This window comes from Balaenoptera ricei, chromosome 14 (assembly GCF_028023285.1).
Source record: "Balaenoptera ricei isolate mBalRic1 chromosome 14, mBalRic1.hap2, whole genome shotgun sequence".
Classification (NCBI taxonomy): domain Eukaryota; kingdom Metazoa; phylum Chordata; class Mammalia; order Artiodactyla; family Balaenopteridae; genus Balaenoptera; species Balaenoptera ricei.
Genome location: NC_082652.1, coordinates 17,983,017 through 18,001,623, shown reverse-complemented (window position 1 = coordinate 18,001,623; position 18,607 = coordinate 17,983,017). Strand labels below are relative to the sequence as shown.

The 18,607-nt window shown below is 47.2% G+C and overlaps 1 protein-coding gene across 3 annotated transcripts in view; it reads left to right on the top strand.

Annotated features, from left to right (window-relative positions):
- KIAA1671 (KIAA1671 ortholog) overlaps positions 1-18,607 on the top strand; it is a 187,053-nt gene that overhangs the window by 34,395 nt on the left and 134,051 nt on the right. For all 3 annotated transcript variants that reach the window (XM_059895209.1, XM_059895210.1, XM_059895211.1), the window contains exon 2: positions 18,454-18,605. The gene's annotated coding sequence lies outside the window, so the exon portion shown is untranslated. The remainder of the gene's footprint in view (positions 1-18,453; positions 18,606-18,607) is intronic.

The window sequence follows — 18,607 nt, the reverse complement described above, 5'->3', positions numbered from 1 at the left end:
TTCCCGGAGTCCAGGCCGGTGGAGACCCTGGAGTCTGTCTTAGGTAGGGTTTGGTTCCCGAGAACCAAGCTTGAGATGGAAAGCATTGATTGGATGGGGGAGGGGTGCTCTCAGGAGTGGGGGAGTGAGGGAAAGAGGAGCGGGCAGGGGAAGGGATGTGGTCTCACCCAAGTTTAACTTCAGCCTGAACCCCTGGGGGGCTCTGGAGCCACAGAATGAATCCTGCCTTGATGCAAGGGTAAGTGGCCTTTTGTATCCCATATATGTTAGTCACTGGCTATGGATGCCCTGGTTGGTAGGGGGTTTGCAGGGAGGGTTGGAGGTCTTGGCCTGTTGGAGGACAGCTCTCCTGGAAAAGTATGTATCTGTGAACAGACAACCCTCATAGCAGCTGTGGGGAGGGTGCAGCACCAGGGAAGGGGATCTGGTGGAAGGAGAAGGCAACAGTGTCTTCTGGTGGTTCTAGGCTACATTTGTCCCTAATTGGCTGTGTGACCTTAGGCAAGTCACTTACCCTCTCTGGGCCCAGATTTCACCTTCTATACCTGGAGAGAGTTGCGTAGAATCATCTTGGCCCCATCCCATTTTTAACCTCCATCAAACGACTCATTTTCTCCTTCAAACATTCATTTGTTTCAGCAAATGTTTATTGTGTACCTGCTATGTGCCAGGTGACTTGCTAGGCTCTGATGATGAGAGAGGGGAGGGAACAGGACAGAGAGGGTCTCAGCCCTCAGGGGGTAAGACAATCAATTCAACAGACTTAAAACAGTAGGATCAGTGTCACAAAGAAGCAGAGAGCTGTGGGGATGAAAGCCTCCCTTGGGTGGGGGCAGAGGTCTGGGAAGGCTTCCTGGAGGAGAAGCATTTCATCAGAGAGCTGTTGCTGCATGAACGCACATGGTTACTGACATCACTCGGGAGAAACAGAAATGACCGGCATTTCCTTGCAGGTCTCTTTCCCATCTGAGGGTGGAATTCTTACAGATCCTGACTCCCTCCAGGTCAAAGCAAACTGAGATCTCCAGGCTGGGTGGAGCTGGGGGAAAGGGAGGGGGCACTTGGTAGGAGATGAGGTGCTGGGGTGGGTGGGAGGCACATCAGGCAGGGCTATGGTGAGGGGCATGGCTTCATTTCATAAGCACCTGGAGGCCACTGGAAGTTTGAGGGCTTGTTTTCTCAGGCATAACTTACAGTAAAGTACACGAATCTTATGTGTAAACTGGACACACGTTTGCATATGAACACAGCACGTAACCACCACTCATATCAAGATATAGAACATTTCTAGTCCCCTAGAAAGCTTCATTATACCCATCCTAGTCAATACTCCCCAAATTGACCTGCCTTCCATCACCATTGACTAGTTTTGCCTATTTCCTGAACTTCAGGTTAGTGCAGTTTTACTGTACGAGTGCTTTTGGGTCCTGCTTGTTTGCTCATCGTAATGTCTGTGAATTTATCCACGTGTTTGCATGTTGCAATAGTTTGGTTTTTTTCATTGCTGTATTATATCCCATCATATGAATATGCTGCATTTTATCCAGGCTACCGTGGATGGACACTTAGGTGGTTTCTAGGTTTTGGCTATGACCAATGAAGCTGCTGTGGACATTCGTGTACACGTCTCTTGTGGACCTGAGCACTCATTTCTTTCGGGTAAATACTCAGGAGAGGATTTTCTGGGTCGTAAGTTAGATGCAGGTCAGCTTGAGTAGGTTCTGCCCAACAGTTTTCTAAAGTGTGCCAGTGTAAAAACGGTTCCACTTCCCCCCGGTCAACACGTCAGTCTCTGTTGTTTTGGCCATTGTGGTAGATGTCGGGTAGTATCTCATTGTGATTTTAATTTGTGTTTTCCGGATGACCAGTGAAGTTGAGCATCTTTTCATGTGCTTATTGCTCATTTGGAGATTTGTGTGTGTGTGTGTGTGCAGTGCCCATTCAAGTCTCTTGTCCTTAAAAAAAAAAGCAAACAATAAGCCAGATTGTCTTTTTCGTATTGGTTTAGAGTTCTTTATGTATTCTGGATAGAGTCCTTTGTGAAGTATATATGTCTGTGTGTATACACATGTACACATGTATAAATATGATATATTTTAAATTATATTTATAAACATAATATAGATGAAATACTATATATCATACCATTTGTGTACATAATATTTTATCCCAGTCCATGTCTTCCCTTTTCATTCTCTCCATGGTGTCTTCTTTTTATTTATTTATTTATTTATTTGTTTTTGGTTGCATTGGGTCTTCATTGCTGCGCACCAGCTTTCTCCAGTTGCCGCCTGCAGGGGCTACTCTTCCTTGAGGTGCGCAGGCTTCTCACTGCAGTGGCTTCTCTTGTTGCAGAGCACGGGCTCTAGGCGCGCGGGCTTCAGTAGTTGTGGCACGAGGGCTCAGTAGTTGTGGTTTGCGGGCTCGAGAGCGCAGGCTCAGTAGTTGTAGCGCATGGGCTTAGTTGCTCCACGGCATGTGGGATCTTCCCAGACCAGGGCTTGAACCCGTGTCCCCTGCATTGGCAGATGGATTCTTAACCACTGCGCCACCAGGGAAGTCCACGTACCTAGCATTTTTAAAACGTTTCTTTTTTTTCTATCATGAGCACATTTATTTGATCAGAAGTCAGCACAGCAAAGGAGTCCAGACGGTGGGCTTCGTGGTCTTGGTGCCTCTGAGCCTCAGTTTCCTCATCTATAAAATGGGAGTAAAATACTACTACCTGCCTCAGAGGTAGCCGGGAGAAGTGAGGCTTTGCCTATAAAGTGTTTTACCTGGAAACTGGCTACACATTCAATAAATAGAAACTGTTTTTGTTGTGATTAGTATTGTATAAAATTAAGAAATTATAAATAAGCAAAAAAAAAAAATAGATTAAAATCCCCTGTAGTCTCATCTCCCTCCCACTTAGAGTCACCCTCTCTGAACATTTCTTATATATTCTTCTAACACTTTCTGTAAGCATCCTTGTATTCATATTTATATACCCATCCATGTGCATCTATATAAAACAAGAAATGGGATCTTCATGGTCCATATCTTACCTAAATGTTTTACAGTTTAACTTTTACTTATTTATTTGGCCAGGTAATACATTCACGAGGCTCAAAATGCAAAGTTACCAGAGTGCAGACAGTGAGAAATCTCCCTCCCATTTCTGGCCCTCAATTCACCCATTTCCCTGCCTGCCACTGCCAGGGAATGAATTTAAAATTTATTTTTAATTGTATTCCCCCCTGCACCCCGAAACTCTTTGTAACTGCCTCTATTGGGCAAGGAGCCCCTTATATCCTTGTAAGTGGCAAAGGTTACCCTAGAAATTGAACCATGTTAGCCTCGTGTGTTGATGGTGTAATTCTGGCCCTGTAGATAGAGGTTTTCTTAGCGCTGTATGCCAGTTGATAAAGATGATGGATTTGGGGGTCAAAAGGACACTGGCTGATCTCTCAAACACGTGACACTCCTCAGTTTAAACCACAAGTGCTCTGTGCCCGTAATGAGTGGCTGGAACCTCTGTTAACCAGAACCTTTCATTAACCAAGGCCTCTCCTCTGCCTCCCTCGCCTCTCACCCTGCGTTTAAGGCAGAGAGAGAAAGAGGTCAAAATAAACAGTTCTCGGTGATGCTAAAGGTCATGACTCCGGACAGTGGGTGAATAATTCATGGTTCAGTTAAATAAGGTTGGGCCTGGGGTTGAGGCAGCCAGCCCTGTGGCCCAGGCCTCCTCTGTGTTAAGAAGGCTGAGGATGAAATTAGAAGATCCAGGGACTGAGTGCCAGCTTGTCCCTTCCCACCCCTGTGACTCTGAGCCTCAGTTTCACATCTGTGTATTGGGAATGTATAGCGCAGTCCAGTAGAACTTTCTGCACTGCCCAGTAAGGCACCCAGCCTCCCGTGCCTACTGAGCCCTTCAAATGGGGCTGGTGTGACCAAGGCACTGAATTTAAAATTGTATTTAATTTTAATCAGTTGACATTTAAATTTTAGTAGCTACATGGAAAAGTGCAGTGCCAGGACCTACCTTGTAGGATTTGATACTGTCAAGGTCCAAACAAGCAGGAATGGGGGGGTTAAGAATTTTGGTGGCTCTGGGGGGGGCTAACCCAAAGGACTTCACAAAGGCTTGAGCTTTGGGGTTATTTAGGTAGCCATTCAGCTCCGTGCCGCCTCCTCCAGACAGTCCTCCCTTTCCTTTCTCCCCAGCCAACTTAAGCTCTGTATGAGTTTCCTATTGCTGCTGTAACAAATTACCACAGTTTACTGGCTTCAACAATGCAAGTTTATTACCTTATAGTTCTGGAGGTCAGAAGTCTAATGAAGGTCGGCTGGGGTGTGTCCCTTCCAGAGGCTCTAGGGGAGCATCCATTTGCCTGCCTTTTCCAGCTTCCAGAGGCTGCTGCATCCCTTGGCTTGTGGCCCCGCATGGCTCTAATCCCTGTTTCCTTCATCACATTTTCTCTCTCTGACTCTGACCCACTTGCCTCTTTTCCATAAGGAACCTTGTGATGACATCGGGTCCACGCAGCTAATCCAGGATAATTTTCCTATCTCAAGAGACTTCCCTTGGTCACATCTGCAAAGATAACAGAGTCACAAGTTTTGGGGATCAGGACGTGGACATCGTTGGGGGGCATTATTCTGTCTACTCTAAGCTCTTCCTCCCGAGGGCCTCAGTCTCACCTCCCTGCTGTGGTCACTGTCTGTGGCCATGTCTGCAGCCGTGTCTGCCTCCCAGCTAGACTGTGCTTTGAGCACAAGGACGTTCTGTCCCAAAACTTGCCTGAATACCCAGTCTGAGCTGGACAGGTCCCGTGAAGGATAAAATGGCAAAGTGCATACACTGTGGAGTCAAACAGCCTGAATGGAATCCCAGATCTGCTAACTTACTAAGCAGTTGACCTCAGCCAATCACTTTGTCTTTTGAAACCTCAGTTTACCTATCTGTAGAATGGGGATAATAATAGCATCAGCCCCAGAAGATCATTGAAGAGATTAACAGGGCCCAGTACAGGGGTAGAGGTGGAGGTGGGTGGGGGGAGTTTGGCATGGGGAGGGGAGGGGATGCCAGCACTTAACCCAGCAACTGTTGGCTGCTTCGAGGATGAACTGGGTGGGATTGAACTGGGTGGGATTGGGAGGGAGGCTGCCTGAGTTCAAATCCCAGCTCTACCCCGTGGGCAAATTGCTAAACCTCCCTTGGCATCATTGTCCTCATCCATCAAGTGGGCCTAATCATGCGACCCACCCCAGAAGGTGGATTAAGTGGGGAAATTCATTTAATGTGCCATCTGGCACAAAATGAGTGCCCAATTAGTGTTAGTGATCTGATGATGGTAATTATTAACACCAAGCTTTCCCAGGGCCCAGCACTTAATAGGTTGGAGGACAAAGCAATTGAATAAACTTGGGATTGTTCATTGGGTTCTCTTTTTGGCAGCCAGGCCAGGTATATTTCTTCAGCTCCACTGAGGCCTGGGTTCTGTGCCAGGAGGGCCTGTCTGTCGTGCCCCGAGGCTGGCAGCGCCAGGCCCTGACAGGTTTACAGGGGTGCTGGGAAGCTGGTCCCAGAGGACGAGGAGGAAGAGTCAGTTGGTTGCCTGAAGGGTATCGGAGGCACACTTACCCTCCTGGGAAAACCAGGAGAGGACATGTCGGCCATCACTGCAGGTTCATTGCCATGGGCGTAGCCCTGATGAGAACGGCTGGTGGGGTGGGGTGGGTGCAGCAGCCGGGGATGGACCTGGGACTGTTTACATCCCTGGGACGCCAGTTCGGTCTTGACCGTCTTTTCAGGCTTTTCTTGCACCTGGTTTTGGGAGGGATGCTCTTTGGTGCCTACATTCTTCGGTGCTTCCCCCTGATTTTAATCAAGGCTTGTGTAGATGACAGGCTGGTATTGGATCGGAGGACAGCCTTGAGAAAAGTATCTGCTTACCCAGTCGCTGAATCACTATCTCTCCCAAATTCCTTCATCAGAGAGCTATTCCTTTAAATCTAGCTAAAAAACTCCCGCCAACCCACACATTCCTCCATCAGGCTTGATGTTCTGTTTATTTGCCCATTTATTTATCATGCATTTGCAGAAACCTACTATGTATGTGCCAAGTATACTGATGGTGTTTTACATGCACCATCTCCTTTAATCCTCGGAATCCTTGAGGTAGGTATCATTGAACTTAATTTACCCATGAAGAAACTGAGCTTTCAGGGGTGAAGTGGCTTGTCAAAAGCACTACTACATTCACTGTGTTTACTTACAAGACATTTGTCCACTTACCCAATTTGTACCCAAACTCCCTGTGTCCGTTAAGAATGCTTTTGCCTTCATGTAACAGAAACCTTAACAATGGCTTAAATAGATAGTACATTGTTATTTTTCACATAACAATAACAACAACAAAAATCCAGAGGAGAACGGTTCAGTTAGTTTAGTAACTCAGCTATGTCATCAAGGTCTTTTCCATGTCACTATCCTTAAAGTATCACTTGTGATCCCATGGTCCCAAAATGGTTGCCTTTGTTCCAGGCATCACATCTTTGTTCCAGGCAGGATGATGGGGAGGGAGCACCACAAGATGCATCTGCCTGTTTTTGACTCCAATGCCATGATCTTTCCACTTTACTGGTGAATTCCAGTCACATGGGCTTTAAAAAAAAAAAAAAATTGATTTATTTTTGGCTGTGTTGGGTCTTTGTTGCTGCGTGGGGGCTTTCTTTAGTTGTGGCGAGCGGGGGCTACTCTTCATTGCGGTGCGTGGGCTTCTCATTGCGGTTGCTTCTCTTGTTGTGGAGCACGGGCTCTAGGCGTGTGGACTTCAGTAGTTGTGGCTCACGGGCTTAGTTGCTCCATGGCATGTGGGATCTTCCTGGACCAGGGCTCGAACCCGTGTCCCCTGCCTTGGCAGGCGATTCTTAACCACTGTGCTACCAGGGAAAGCCCCTGTCACATGGGCTTTTGCCATTTCTACATAACCCCTGTATCATCATTTTATTTTTAAACTTTCACTTTTCCGAAAGTTAAATAAAATTTTAAAGGAACCGTTACAAACATCTCTACTGTAAATAGCAAACCAGTGTCACTTGTCTTAAATTGAAAACAACAGTAAAATTAAATACAATGAAAATAAAATTATATTTTAAAATCTGCTGCTGCAGCTGATGGTCTGAGCTTGGAGCTGTGTCTTCTTTCTTAAACCTGGGAGATTAGCACATAGTGTAGGTGTTAAAGTCATGGTGGCACCAAGCAGAGATGGACTCAGGAACTTCATGAGAAGGCACCCATGAGAATCAGAAAGGAAACAGTTTGCACAGAATGTCATTCACAGAAGCTTCATGCTGTGCCTGGATGTCAAAGCATCCTAAGTGTTACCAAAGACCATCTTGTGTCCCGCATGGGCTGCCTCCCACTGCTGGGGAACCCAGCACTCTCCTATTCTGCCTTCCCCGTGTCAAGCACTGGGTAGGTTCTGGGAAGGGGAACCCAGAGCCAGAGCCGGAGTGGTCTGTGTCCTGGGTGGGCTCAGGAGGGATCTGTAAATCTTGCCGGGGGGAGACTGTCAGGCTTATCTCTGATACAAGGCATGATGATCAGGTAAATAGCCAAAGAGGGTTGGAAGACACTTTGGCTTAGGAAGTCAGCACAGGCTTCCTGGAAGAGGTGTCCCTTAGTCTGCTGTAAAAGCATGAGTGGGATTTGGGCAAATGGAAATTGTGCTGTGGGTAAAGGGCTCTCCACGGAGAAGAAATAAGTGAAAAAGATGCTCAGGTCGTGAGGTACCTTTGGGAATCTGGGAGTGGAGGCAGGACCTGTAGTACAGATCAGGTTGGTTAGTTTTGGCCTGTGGGTGGGTTGGTGGGGGGGGTCTTGAATACCTTGTCCAAGGCAATGGACAGTGGGAGACATTTATTTTGGAGCTGGGGAACACATGATCAGACCTTCCCAGGGTTTGAGTTTGAACATAAGGCAGCTCTTGGGCCAAAATAGGCTAATTCCTCCAGAAACCTATCTGTGCTCGGAGGGAATTATTTATTTATTTTTCTGAAATGCAATATGCACCTCTCAGGCTCCCTAAAGAGAGAGCATGTTATACTCAGATTTATCTGAGTCCAGCATTGATCTGTGTGTCGTGTTGAACTGAGCTCTGATGTTGAATTTCCTCTGCCGTGAACGTCATTTCTGGGGCGGGGCTTCCTTCCTGCCCACCCTTGCAACGCCAGGCTGGACACAGCCTCTGGGCTGGGCCCAGACTCACCTCTCCCTGTGAGCCGTTCTAATTGCCTTTGCAAATCTTACAGTCAAGTGCGTGATGGTCCGGCCATAAATGAGACCCAGTAAAGCTGCCAGTGATGGCACAGTCAGCCCTGGGGCCCTGGTTTATTTCTCATCTTTATTGGGTCTGCCCCAGGGCAGAGGTTAAGAACCCTGTCCTCCTAAGCTTTGACTCAAGTCAGCATGGGATGTGTTTCCCTTAGGTGTGAAGCTCCATTCTGCATCTATCCAAAGCTCTGAAGAAAGTGTACACCCTTGGAACCAGCCAGCCCACTTCTAGGCAACATTTACCTTGGCAAGTCATTGCACGTGGGTGTTCACTGCAGCGTTGGGTTTAATAGTCAGAGATTGGAAACAACCTAAGGATGCAATAGTGGAGGATGGATTCGATGTAATGATGAGATATCCATGTAATGGGATACTGCAAAGCATGAGAAACAGCTGCATAGGTTGTGTAGCTATTGATGTGAAAGGTATTTATGACGTATTTTGAAATTAAACAAAACAAAGCAAGTTCCTAAACAGCACGCATGACCTGATTCCGTTTTATTTATTTATTTATTTATTTATTTATTTATTTATTTTTGACTGTGTTGGGTCTTTGTTTCTGTGCGAGGGCTTTCTCTAGTTGCAGCGAGCGGGGGCCGCTCATCATCGCGGTGCGCTGGCCTCTTCACTATCGCGGCCTCTCTTGTTGCGGAGCACAGGCTCCAGACGCGCAGGCTCAGTAGTTGTGGCTCATGGGCCCAGCCGCTCCGCGGCATGTGGGATCCTCCCAGACCAGGGCTCGAACCCGTGTCCCCTACATTGGGAGGCAGATTCTCAACCACTGCGCCACCAGGGAAGCCCTCCATTTTAGTTTTGACAAAAAGTTCCCACTTATTTTGGAAATGGCCCGATGGATGGACATCAGAATGCTAGTAATGGCTGTTGGCTCTGGGTGGTGGGATATAGGATTATTAAAAACATTTTGCTCATTTATATTTTTGAATTTTTCTGCAATTACTATGTGGAGAACCTGAAGAGACCTCGTGAAGAGGTAGGTCTCTGCCAGAATAGCGTGAGCACTTTGGATAATTTAAAGGGGGCATGTCATATCCTTGGGGGAGTCCAGTCCCTCAGGGGACTGAGTTCTCTACAATCTAGAGCAGGGGTCACAAACTCTTTCTGTAAAGGGCCAGAGAGTAAATATTTTAGGCTTTCTGGGCCATACGGCCTCTGTGGCAACCACTCGGGTCTGTCTTCGCACCTTGGAAGAAGCCATCAATAACATGTAAATTAATGGGTGTGTCTGTCTTCCAATAAAACTTTATTTACAAGAACAGGCAGTGGGCCAGATGTGGCCTACAGACTGTAGTTTGCCCATCCTTGATCCGGAGAAAAACAAACAAACCCAAAAAAGCTGCTTGATTAATGGTTTTGGTGAGTGCTGTAGCCAGTCCAGAAATAGCACAAATAGTAGGAAGGAACAGGCCAATGAAAGTTGAAAAGGCGGATGTTTAAATAAAGGCATAAAGGCAACTTGTAACATTCTTTCTCCAAATCAGCAGTTGCACCTGGACAAGGCGTATTGGGGTGAGGCAGTTTGGATTATGCTTTGGAGTGTCTAAAATGCCAATTAGCTCACCAGAGGCTCTGAAAAGTCCTGTGGGAAGGACAATAGTTTACACACTGTTGAGCTCGCATTTCCCAAACTCTTTCTATTGATATAAACCACAGGACCCTTTGTGTGGGTGTGAATGTGTACCACCCACATCTTGTGGTATGGGGCCAGTTGGGGAAAAGCCCCCTCAAACTGTTCCTCTGTATTCCAGAGTCTGACAGGTCAGATGCCCCGAATTCTAATTCATTACAACTTGAAATTGACACAGAAGTCAAGGCTGTACTAATTAAGGCAGTTCTTACAGAATCACACACATTGAGTAGGAAACTTAGCTCTCACTACTTCTGTCAACACTGAATGAGAATTTTATTGAGTCCCCTAACAATCCTTTATTGAGCACCAGTTGTTCAGAAGGAATCGTGGGGGACCAGGGGATGTAGAACGTGGATCTCAGAATCTCAGAGAGCTGGGCTCCACGGGGGATGAGCCAGGGGCAGAGAAAAGTTACATAATGCAAACCTGATAAGTCCTGGGGTTGAGCCAAACCACAGTCACAGAATCTGGCAGGGACCTGTCCAAGCTCTCATTGCAAGTTTGTGGAGGAACTGAGACCAAAACTAGGGTGAGAGACATATTGGGTGATTCCATTTCTTTGAAATATCCAGAAATGGCAGCTCCTTATAGACAGAAAGCAGAGTAGTGGTTGCCAGAGGCTGGGGGAGGGGAGAAGGGGGAGTGGCTGCTTCTTGGGTATGGGATTTCCTTTGGGGTGATGAAAATGTTTTGGAACTAGATAGTGGCGACGGTTGCACAATACCTTGAATTTACAAAATGACACTGCTTTCACGCTTTGAAATGGTTGAAATTATGAATTTCATGTTATGTGGTTTCTACCACAGTTTAAAAAAAAAAAAGTAGGATGATGGAATAATTTATTGTCCAAACCCGGGCACTTTTGAGAATGAAAGGGTTCTGTCCCAGGTACACCAGGATCTGTGATCACCTTGGCTAAAATCACCCAGTTCTGACTCTCGGACCAGTGTTTTGTACCTTCCAGTGCGACTCTGACTCAACAAAAGTGCATGGTTTTTCGAAAGTTGTGCCACTCAGACTTTTCACCAAGATAGCCCCACGTTGCCCCAAGGAGAATAAGTGAACAGGCTCACGCTATATGACTGTGTTTCTCCTGTACCTTTGGGCCTTTTCACATGCTGTTCCCTCTCCTGGCTCCAACCTCCTCCTCTGCTTGGCTGTCTCCTACCAGTCTCAGTTGAGATGTCACCTCTTCCAGGAAGGCATCCCTGACTACTCCTCCTTTGGGCTTTTACAGCCTCATTTTCTGCCCCTATTAGAGCACCCCCCCGATTGTAATCAGGAATGGAGCCTCCTTTGCTTCCCATTGCGTTCCTGGTGGGGATGGGGGCAGAGCCCATTGTGTACCATGAGGGCTTTTTTTTTTTTTTTTCATGAGGGCTTCTAATGGAGATTTGCCTAAAGGACATGGGTCCCCATGAGCTGAGTCACATGGTAATTAGAGCTTAAGCATTAGGTTTCCTTTATATTTGTCTTTAGTTTCTTGTTTTTTTTTTATTGTGGTAAAATATACATAGCATAAAATTTATCATCTTAACTGTTTTTAAGTGTGTAGTTCAGCAGCGTTAAGTACATTCACATTATTACTCAACCATCACCACCATCCATCTCCAGAATTATTTTTATCATTTCATACTAAAACTCTGTACTCATTAAACAATAAAGCCCCATTCCCTCCACCTTCCACCCCCTGGCAACCAACATTCTACTTTCTGTCTCTATGAATTTGACTACTCTAGGTGCCCCATATAAGCGGAATCATCCAGTATTTGTCCTTTTGCGAATGTCTTATTGCACTTCGCATAATGTCCTCCAGGTTCATGCACGTTGTATGTGTCAGAATTTCCTTCCTTTGTAAGGCTGAATAATATTCCATTGTATGGATAGACCACATTTTGTTTATCCATCGATAGACGTTTGAATGGTGTCCACCTTTTGACTATTGTGAATAATTTTGCTTTGAACACTGAAATTCAAATAAATTTAAATTTTATTAGGATTTTTTTCTCCATTAAGGAAGCTACATGCAAAATATACAACATACAAAATATATATACAACATACAGAATATCTTTAAATAACACAACTCCCAGACAGGGACAGGGTGATCTTTGGGGGAGGGGCATTCTGTCTTTGCTTCACTATGTTCTATTTTAAATTAAAAAAATTTTTTTTTCTCCTCTGGATGGAATTCTGAGATGGCAGTGGATGGGGGATGTAGTGGTGCTGGGAGGATGGGAGAAAAGCAGAAAGCAGTACAAATACGAGACTTCAAGAAGATTCTCAGAGCGACTGGGAGGTAAAGACACAGAGAGGGTTTGGTGGAGGTGTGCAAGTATCTGTTCGAGTCCCTACCCTCAGCTCTTTTGGACATACACCTAGGGGTGGTCATATGGTAATTCATTCTTTCTTTCTTTGGTTGTGCCGGGTCTTAGTTGCAGCAGGTGGGCTCCTTAGTTGCAGCTCACGGGCTCCTTAGTTGTGGCATGTGAACTCTTAGTTGCAGCATGCATGTGGGATCTAGTTCCTGGGCCAGGGATCGAATCCAGGCCCCCTGCACTGGGAGCGCGGAGTCTTAACTACTGCACCACCAGGGAAGTCCCCGTATGATAATTCTATGTTTAGTTTTTGAGGATCTGCCATACTGTTTTCCTGGGCAGTGCACAAGGGTTCCAAATTTTCCACATCCTCACCAACACTTGTTGTTTCTGTTTTTTTTTTTGATGATAGACACCATAATGGGTGTGAAGTGTCCTTTACATTTGAACATCATAAAAAAGCACTTGCTCTAGTTAAGCCCACGTGGACTTTGGAAGGAATCCTACGGAGGGGAGGGTGGATCGGCATACCTCCTGCTGCCCACGGCAGATCCAGTCACTCCTCCAGCGTCAGTTTCCTCACCTGTAACATGGGCTTCATAATAGGACCTGCTTCTTTTTTTTTTTTTTGGCCACGCTGCGCAGCATGAGATATCTTAGTTCCCCAACCAGGGATTGAACACTTATGTCCTGCAGTGGAAGCGCAGTCTTAACCACTGGACTGCCTGGGAAATCCCAGGACCTGCTTCTTTGTATTGTTAAGGGGACGAAATGAGTCATCTTTGTAAGGCACTTAGCACAAGTTCCTGGCACACGCTTAGTGCTTAATAAATAATAGTTATCTTTATCCTCAGCTTCTTTTTTAAAAAAATTTATTTATTTATTTATTTGGTTGTGTTGGGTCTTAGGTGCGGCAGGCAGGCTCCTTAGTTGCAGCTTGCAGGCTCCTTAGTTGTGGCTCACTGGCTCCTTAGTTGCGGCACGCATGTGGGATCTAGTTCCCGGACCAGGGATCGAAACTGGGCCCCCTGCATTGGGAGCACGGAGTCTTAACCACTGACCACCAGGGAAGTCCCTATCCTCAGCTTTTGAAAACTCTGAAAGTGGGCAGGAAGGGAGCCTTGGTACCTCTACATTTTGAATTGATGGGGAGAACACAGCTCAGAGGGAGACTTCCGGTATTGAGGCCTAAAAAGAAATCTGCACAAACAACATTAATGGAAATAAAAAGGAATCTCAAAGTGAAAAGGAATTTAAAAATATAACAATTCCACCCTTGTCCCTGACACTTTTTCTTTTCACCTGTCCCTTTCCCCTTCCAGACCTTGACCATTTGTGTAAACAATCTTTGCCATTGTCACAGCCTTGAATACAGAAAATTACCCACCTGCCACCCTCTCTCCAACAGCATTCTCATGAGCTCTTCTCACTTTCCTGCACAGGTCCCCCAGTCCTCACTTTCAAGAGATGCAAAACAGCCCCTTACATGTGGCTGAGAGGCTTTCGCCTTTTGTGGAGAATGTGGATTATTTCTAGGTTTTTGCCATGATAGCCATGGCAGCCATCCTTTTTTAAAATAAATTTATTTATTTATTTTTATTTTTGGCTGCGCTGGGTCTTTGTTGCTGCGCGCAGGCTTTCTCTAGTTGCGGCGTGTGGGGGCTACTCTTCGTTGCGGCGTGTGGGCTTCTCATTGCAGTGGCTTCTCTTGTTGAGGAGCACGGGCTCTAGGCACGTGGGCTTCAGTAGTTGTGGCACGTGGGCTCAGTAGTTGTGGCGCACAGGCTTAGTGCTCTGCAGCATGTGGGATCTTCCTGGACCAGGGCTTGAACCCGTGTCCCCTGCATTGGCAGGCAGATTCTTAACCACTGTGCCACCAGGGAGGTCCTGCAACCATCTTTTCTGATCACAAACTCAGGCCGTGTGGTGTGAAGGGATTTTTGTGCCACTTGTGGGCAGACTGGGAACTGGAGATCTGGTCTACCCACTGACGTTGCAACTTTTGTGACATTTCAAATGGCTTCTGAGTCCTGGGTTTTTTCAAATAAGAGTTATCACCCAAAGTTCAGGGTGCGTTATTGCTGCACTTGGATGGGGAACACTGCAGGGGGCATCTTCGTGTGGATGGTTTTCTCTTCCTTTAGATTCCTTCCATAGGACACGTTTTTAGACGTGGGATTACTGAGTCAAAAATAAATGAATGTTTTTGGGGTGAGGTATATGGGGGGAAACACTTGATTCATAGTGAGAAGATTTCAACTGTAACACTACCCCTCACTAGCTTGAGATCTGACTCATTTTCCTCATCTGTAGAATGGTGGTAATAAACTGAAAAGCACAAGATTGTTGAGAATATTACATGGGAGAAGGCAGAAGGTGCAGAGTCACTTAGTGTGGTCCCTGAGTCTTGATGGGGTCTCCAAAATTATTAGTGGAAAGTGAATATTGCCAAATTGCTTTTGTAACTTACATTGTCCCTGGGAGCAGATGAGCGTGTCAGTTTTCCCACACCCACGCCTGCATTGGATACTATTATTTTCTTCTCTCAGGGATGCTCTCCCTTGAGGTATTTTTTGCAGACTGACTTTATGTCCGGTGCAGCATCAGACCCTGGGGGTACAGCTGCGAACCAGACCCAGGACCCTCCTGTCCTGGAGCTCCCACTCTAGAGGCAGTCACCACATATGGGATCAGCGCTGGGCTAGGGAGAGGCTCTGGAAGTTAGATACCAGAGCAGAGAAGAGGCACCTGAACCCACCCTGGGGCATCAGGGAAGGCTTCCTGGAGGAGGTGGCTGCTTGGAGCTGAGATTAGCCAGGCAGTAGGAAATGGCAGTGTAGAGGTGGGAAGGTGAGGAAAAGCATGATGTGTCTTGTGACCTGTCTGGGGTTCATGTGCTGCAGTAAGTATGTGAGTGAGTGTGAGAGACAGACAGACGGATGGAGGGGGAGGTGTCAATCATGAGACTGAAGCTGGAGAGATGAAGAGGATCCAGATCCTGCCAGGCCCTAGGGAAGGAGTTTGATCTTCATTCAGAGGGCAGTGGGAGGTGTGGGGAGTGACATGGTGGCCCCTGCGTATCAGAGAAACACTCTGGCTGCTGCTAGAACAGATTGGAGAAGACGCCAGCAGAGAAAGTTACTTACCTAACAACATTCTATGCCTCTTGCTTATTTATTTCGTTTATTGTCTTTTCCTATCTTCATGATTGTCAGCTCCGTGGGAACAGGGGTTTCTATATGTTTTGTTCACTGCTGTGTCCCCAGAGCCTGGTACATGGTAGGTGCTCAGTAACTGTGTATTGGAATGAATGAATGAATGAATGAATGAGCTGGGGCCACAGCCATGGGGACGGAGAGGAGAGGATGCATGCACTCCATCGACATTAGACGTTGGTCCCCCTCCATCTGGGGCCTGTGGATGGACAACGCACATGCGTTTACCACAGCCCTGCTTTCCTGGGGAGACCTGGGCATGCACTTGGCCCTTCACACGGGGCACCACACAGGGTGGATTTGCAGATTTGGGAGCCCAGGTCACATTCCAGAAGATGCTGGAAGGTGTCAGGACTGGCTCACGGCCCTCACCAGATTGTGGCATTCCCAGGAAGCGGCACCCAGAGATGGCTGAGTGAATGACTGTGAGCTCCCAGATCGGATTTAGGGGTGTCATTATGAAAGATTGGCAACAGCTGTTCGAATGAATCAATGCCTCTGAATCTGAGAGAGAAGCTACCGAATGGTTGGGTTGTGAATGGAAGGGCTTCTCCTGCCTTGTTCCTGTGAGGTTCTCTCGGATTCCCCGGGAGCCTGTGCGCTCCACGGCTGCACCCCCAGCACCCGGCACAGAGCCTGGCTTGTAGCAGGAAGGTCAGAGGGATGGGAGGAACGAATGCTCGTGAACGACGCCTGTCTAATTTCAGCGATGATCGGTCTCGGTGACTCAACCCTCAGGAACATGGTTTTCTCTGCATGAAATCGCAGGAAATGGGAATTTCAGACCTTGCAGATCAATTCAGGGAGATCGAGCCTGTGGACCTGGCGGGTTCAGCAACCGCAGAGGCACACCCAGCACTACCCCCACTGCTGCCCCGCATCCTCCGTGTCCTGGTCCACTGCAGCCTCCTGACCTCCCAGATCAGCCTGGCTCCCCGTCTGTCCCCCCCCCATGCCAACCTCCACGGTTATTTGTAGATAAAACCAGACACAGCTCATACCTGGTGTCCCTGCTTTCTCCAGGGAGCTCTTGTTTACCTGCCTCTGGCCATCGTGCTAATATATTTAAAAAGAGCGAGCGAGGCCACCCCAGGAATAAACAGCATCTGTCCTCTGTGTGAGTGGGCTTCTGAAATGTTTTGGAAGAGACTACCATCTCTTAAATTAAGCATAACATATGTGATGCATTTAAAGCAAGATTTTAAAGCGAACATTTCAGTCGGTTTCCTTGTATTTTACAACAGGCTAAAGGAAAACCTGAGAATCATGGGTTTCTAGGTTTGGGAAAGAGTTCAAAATATTATTTAGCCGTCCACTATGGTGGTTTAAAAACTCTTTTTTTTCCCCCCTTTGTTCATTGATTGATTGATTCATTCACTGATTTGTTCATGCAACCATATTTATAGACCAGGCATCTGCCTGGCATTTTAAATGGAAACTTGAGAGGGAGCCCAATATAGAAAGGAGATTACAGATAACAGAGACACCGTTCTGGTTAAGAGGGGTGCGGACCAAGAACCTTTCTCTTGTTTTCCCTTTTTCCTTCCCTGCAATCTGGCTACTGAGATGGGTTCAGAGATCCCAAAGTGGGGGCAACATTTGTGAGCCGTCAGCCCTGATTCAGCAACAGTGCTCTTGGTGGTTCTTCCCAGGAAAAGCTGTATAGAGAAGCATTCGTTCATTCCACCTTTGGGCAGATGAGCCGGTGTGACAGCCTGGGGTTAATGTGGTCACAGCAGGTGTCTGACGGTGGCCTGTCCCAGGCAGTGCAGCAGGTGAAACTGGTGGGGCCTCTCGGCGGGGTCAGCAGGTTGAGCTCCCAGCTGAGCTCTTCGCAGCTCCTTGGTTCTGTCGTTCAGTAGCAATTGACCTATGGCCACACCAGAACTTGCCAGAGCCAGAGGAACTAGTTCACCTTGACTGCTTAGTGTCATGAAACTCAGGACTCTGGCACTTATTTAGACCCAGACTGCTTAGTGTCATGAAACTCAGGACTCCGGCACTTATTTAGAATCTTAGAAGGGTGGGGAGCAGGGCCAGGAGAATAGTTCTTCATTCATTTATTTATTCACTCAATAATTATGTGTTCAGTGCTATTATCTGCCAGGCCACTGTGCTAGCTCTTGGGGATTCAGGGTGACTCCTGGGGGCTTCCCATTGATGTGAAATGAAGGATCATGAACTATTAAATGTAGCTGTGTAGCTATGAGGAGTCTGGCCGAGTGTCTGTGGGTCTCTCTGGACATGTAAGAGGGAGATTATACTAGGTTGGAGGGGAGCAGCTGTGTCTGGACTGCAATCTTAGGGGATGGCCTGCGTCTGTGTGTAGTGACACGGGTGTCTCAGAGAACAGGCACAGCACGTGCAAAGGCCCTGAGGAGGCGTGTGAGGACCTCCAAGAGATGCAATGTCCAAGTACTGCTGAGCAGGAGAACCAGGGGAAATAGCTCCCAAATTAGCCAGCTCTTTGAGTCTTCAGGAGTTACCTCCTCTAAACCGAGGGAGTCTTCCGGGACCACCACTCCCAATTTTAGGCAGTTAATCCTCCTTTTCCTGTGCTCCCATGTCCCCCTTTATAAACTATGATGTTTATTGCCCAGTGTTGTAATCGCTTGTGTGTGTGTATGTGTATGTGTGTTTCTCACACAAGACTCTGAGTTCCCTGAATGCAGGGGATATTTCTTATTCATCCTTGTGAACGTGGTAGGTGCTCAATAAACATGTATCAGAGGAACAGGGGAGATTTTTATTGAGCACCTACGGTTTGTATTCGGCACCCTTGATGCCCACGTGTATAGATAAGGCGACAATACTGAAAAGCTGCTAGGAGCATGAGTTTTGCAAGCTGGCAGAGATGCCAGCAGCTGCAGTTGGAGCTCGAAAGCCTTTGCGCCGTCTGTGCACATATTGCCAGAACCCCGGAACTGAGGCTCTCGCCCTGTGTCTCCCCAGACCTGCTCGAAACTCAGCCTGCTGGGACGAGCCTCCCCTCCCCCGCCGGCTTCTGCCATGGGAGTGTGCGGACAGCCCCATTGGAGATGAGACACGATACCGCTGGCTTTCTCTGGCAGTCACACGTCCCCAGCCAGGACCTGCTAGCTCGGGT